Here is a 3,962-nt window from a genome sequence, read left to right as displayed (position 1 = left end):
TCACTCCATCCCAGCGACTCTGAGTCCTACCTCATTCCATCAACTCTGAAGTCTAAAGCCCAACATCTCATCTAAATATCACCTAGATCAGGTATGGGTGAAGCTCTAGATCCATCCTGAGGTAAAATTCCTCTCCGGCTGTGAATCTGTGAAACCAGCCAAGTTATGTGCTTCTAAAATTGTATTTTAGTGGTGGGACAGGCATGGGGTAGACATTCCCATTTCCAAAGGGAGAAACAGGAAAGAAGGGGTGATGGGGTCCCAGCCACGCTGAAACCTAGCAAGACAAATTCCATTAGCTCTTCGGCCTGGAGAATAAACCACTTTGGTTCGCTACTCTGCCCTCCAGGCCCACTGGGGTAGCAGGGTCATCCCCCAAGTGTGGCTCTCTGTGGGGGGCCCTGTGCATGAGGTTCTGCTGAGCAGTCCTGCTCTTTGAACCTGAGGTGGGGGCAGCCTCGTGCCCTCTGCACGGCCTCTCCTGTGTACACGGGGCCTGGAGTGGGAGTGGCAGCCTTGCTGATCTCAGAAATCACCTGTGGGCTCCTTTCTCCCTCTTCTTGAAAGATAGTACCTATGCCCGTGGCCAAAGAGTTCCATGGTCTCATCCTGGAAAATCCAAGGCATCCAGCAGCCATCCTTCATCCCATCCCGTCTTCTCTGCCCCATCAGTCCACACGGGCAGTGTGTCTGCTGGTACAATCCCACCTCTGTGTCTGGCTCCTGTTGGGATGGCTGAGGAAGTCTCCAAGTTACTGCACCCATGATCTCTGTCAGATGACTGTCGAGCACCACCTTGGTGTTCTCTTCAAAACAAACTTTTTTTTTTTTTTTAATTTATTTGAGAGAGAGAGAGAGCACACAAGCCGGGGGGGGGGGGGCGGTGGGAGAAGCAGACTCCGCACTGAGCAGGGAACCCGATGTGGAACTCAATCCCAGGACCCTGACTGAGATCATGACCTGAGCCAAAGCCAGACACTTAACTAACAGAGCCACGCAGGCGTCCCAAACAAGCCTTCGCATTTTGTGTAATATGGATAGGCTGAGAATTTGCCAAATCTTCACATTCTGGTTCCTCTTTGCTTCACTGCTGCTTCGCCTCTCTCATTTTGCATTTCCCTGTGAGCAGTCAGGAGGAACTGAGCTGCTCCTCTCTCAGTTGCTTGGAAATCTCCTAATCCAGTTGTGTCACTTGCAAGTTCTACCTTTCCCAAAACCTTAAAACAAGTCTAGCCAAATCTCACTTTACATAAGGACTGCCTTTCCTCCAGTCTCCTCTGGTAATATGTTCTTTTGTCTGCGACCTCACCAGAATCACCCTTTATGTCCATATGCCTCGTGTGTACCTCTGAGTTCTCCCATATTTAGGTATTTGATAGAGCAGCACCCACTTCCTGATACCAGAATCTGTGTGAGTTAGCTCGGGCTGCCGTAACAGAATCCTGTCGCCGGGGTGCTCGCACAGCAGAAATGTATTTCCTCACTGTTCCAGAAGCTAGAAGTCTGAGAACTGGGTGTCAGCACCGTCAGGCTCTGGTGAGAGCTCTCTCCTGGCTTCCTTCTCACTGTGCGCTCACAGGACCTTTGGTGAAGAGAGAAGGGACATGTTCTCTGGTGACTTTTCTTACAAGGATACCAATTCCATCATGAGGGGCCCATCGTCATGACCTCATCTACCCTTAATTACCTCCTAAAAGCTCTACCTCCGAACACCACCACACTAGGGGGGCAGGGCTTCTTCATGTGAATTTGGTGTGGGGGACACAAACATTCAGTGCATAACACCAAATATGATTTTAATTTCTTTGCATTTATTTTTATTGCAAATGAGTCTGTCTAGTTTTTCCCCCCAACTTTTTATTATTTTAAACACCTGAAAAGTTGAAAGAAAAAAACAACAGTACGCCACTGCCTACATCATTAATTGCCATATTTGCCTTCTCTGTACGTCTGTATACCTCGCTAGCTAGCTATTTGTTGTTCAGAGTCTCTTACGGACATCATGGTCTTCTACCCCGTCAGCATGCATCTCTTAACCAAAGTAGCATTATTACTCTTAAGAAAATAATTCCCTTATATCATATTTTAGCCAATTCAGATTAAAATTTCTCCAGTATCTTTTGTAGCTCTTTCCCTCTGACTTTGGATCAAATGAAACTTTAAGCCTTACATTTATTTGGTATAGCTCTTTAGTCTTATTAATATAGAAAAGTCCTCCAAAACATTTTCCCCCCATGACACTGACTTTTTGAAGAAACAATGTGATGATATTGTGACCATATGAACTCTTTGAGATATACAAAAATATTTATCAAGGAAATGGGGAAAATGCTGTTACAAAAACACAATGCATAATTAACTGGCCTCCTGTTTAATTTAAACTTCTTACTTGAGTGCAATCAGAAAGCTTATCAGTTGCAGAAATTAACATATTGTTAATTGGTAATAGTACTAGAAAACACTATATGTTCATGATTCTAGAACTCTGCCTAAATTTACCATAGTTTTAAATTGATGTTCACTGGTGGTTCAGCTCATCAAAATATGTGGATGAAAAATTTTAAAAATCCAACTTAAAAAAATCCTCAAACAGTACAGAGAAATATAAAGTTGTAAGAATCACTCAAAATCAGTCTATCCATAAATAACTAGTATTAATACTGGGTAAACAGCATATGCAGCTGTTTGATGAGATACATCTATCTGGAGAGATAGGTAGCAATCCTTTTATAAAAATAAAACGGTACTCTTGGGACACCTGGGTGGCTCAGTAGGTTAAGTGTCTGACCTCAGCTCAGGTAATGATCCCGGGGTCCTGGGATCGAGCCCCACATTGGGCTCCCTGCTCAGCGGGGAGCCTGTTTCTCTCTCTCCCTTTGCAGCTCCCCCAACTTGTGCACTCTCTCCCTCACTCTATCAAATAAATAAATAAATATTAAAAAACAATAATATGGTACTCTATATACCTTTGTCCCTTCAGCCTATGGGCTCAGTGGCTTCTGGCTCTTACACTAATCAGCGGGTTATCTCAGTCATATTTGACATCTCGCTTTTCCATTACCTGTATAATTAATTCCTTGCACTAAATCCCACTCACTGAAAATTCCTGAAGCAGTTTCATGTTAGACCCTGACTACTCTATGGTAGATGCTCTTTTTAAATGAAAATATTCTAATTTTAGTGACTTTTACTTGGAATTAATACAACAAAAGAACATGAAGTAGAAAACTTTTTCCTTTAACACGAGGGGTGTTAACGTTCTAAAAGCTCTTTCTAGGTTAAGAAAAGAAATTATGAAAACCTCTCCAAGTTGGAGTTGTTACGCTTAATATTTTTAACTGCTTTTCAATTTTAAACAGTAAAAGTAGACAATTCATGAGAAACTAGTACTCACAAGCTTTCTGTTTATTTATACTTATTTTGTTCAGGTTTGTAACATTCACATTCTAGAAAAGAATTTCCACTGTTGCTCAGTATTAGTGAAGTTACATTTTTAAACCGGCTCTATTTCACTACAAAGTCAGTTTTACGCAGCCAATGTGGGTTACTTGCTTTGTTCACAGATATATTCAAACAACAAGAAGAGTATCTGGCACAAATAAATGCTGGTTGAATAAATTATTTACCAAAATTATTCACCATCTTAAATTTTAAATTAGAATTTCCCACCTAATTGGCTGGATTTCATGGCTCTGTATGTAGATATGTATGAACACACTCTTAGACACAGTTTTTTCCTCACTCAAAGAGAATCTTGGCCACGCAGTGCTGTTTGAGTCTCTTCCTGTTTGAAGGCCTGACCCACTGTCTTCTGGCATTATCCATTCTCTGCTCATTTTATCGAATGTACTCTGAATATGGGTGTGTAAACTGTCACGAATTCTTTACAATCCTAGTGGCCAGTGCCCTCCTAAGCATCATTATTTTATACTATAAACTTTTGTCTAGTTGTCTGCCACATT

General features: G+C 42.0%; 1 long non-coding RNA gene across 1 annotated transcript in view; it reads right to left on the bottom strand.

Moving 5' to 3' along the window:
• Nucleotides 1-837: 837 nt before the first annotated feature.
• LOC308352145 overlaps nt 838-3,962 on the bottom strand; it is a 15,380-nt gene continuing 12,255 nt past the window's right edge. Inside the window, exon 3 of the long non-coding RNA XR_013967635.1 lies at nt 838-1,582. This is a non-coding gene — a long non-coding RNA (uncharacterized lncRNA). The remainder of the gene's footprint in view (nt 1,583-3,962) is intronic.

This window comes from Martes martes, assembly GCF_963455335.1.
Source record: "Martes martes genome assembly, chromosome: 11".
Classification (NCBI taxonomy): domain Eukaryota; kingdom Metazoa; phylum Chordata; class Mammalia; order Carnivora; family Mustelidae; genus Martes; species Martes martes.
The sequence above is the reverse complement of the archived record's forward strand: the minus strand, read 5'-3'. Positions and strand labels throughout refer to the sequence as shown.